This window comes from Sprattus sprattus (genome assembly GCF_963457725.1).
Source record: "Sprattus sprattus genome assembly, chromosome: 13".
Lineage (NCBI taxonomy): Eukaryota > Metazoa > Chordata > Actinopteri > Clupeiformes > Clupeidae > Sprattus > Sprattus sprattus.
The window spans coordinates 21,971,664-21,971,867 of record NC_137911.1 but is presented as its reverse complement, the minus strand read 5'-3'; positions in this window follow the sequence as shown (position 1 = coordinate 21,971,867).

Below are 204 nucleotides of genomic sequence, written 5' to 3'. Positions count from 1 at the left end.
CAGCGGCAGCATCAGCAGTTGGCGGAGCCTGTGGTGGGGTTGGCGTCAGCGTGGAGTGAAACTCCCCCCTCTCAGCACCCTATCTAGACAGCCAACTCATTCCTCAGTCTGCCGCCGAAGCAGCTGAGAGGGTCTCGGTCGCACTTCAGTGGAAGAATGATCCTCTCACTTTATCATTGTCTTTCTTTCTAGAACTTTTTGTTC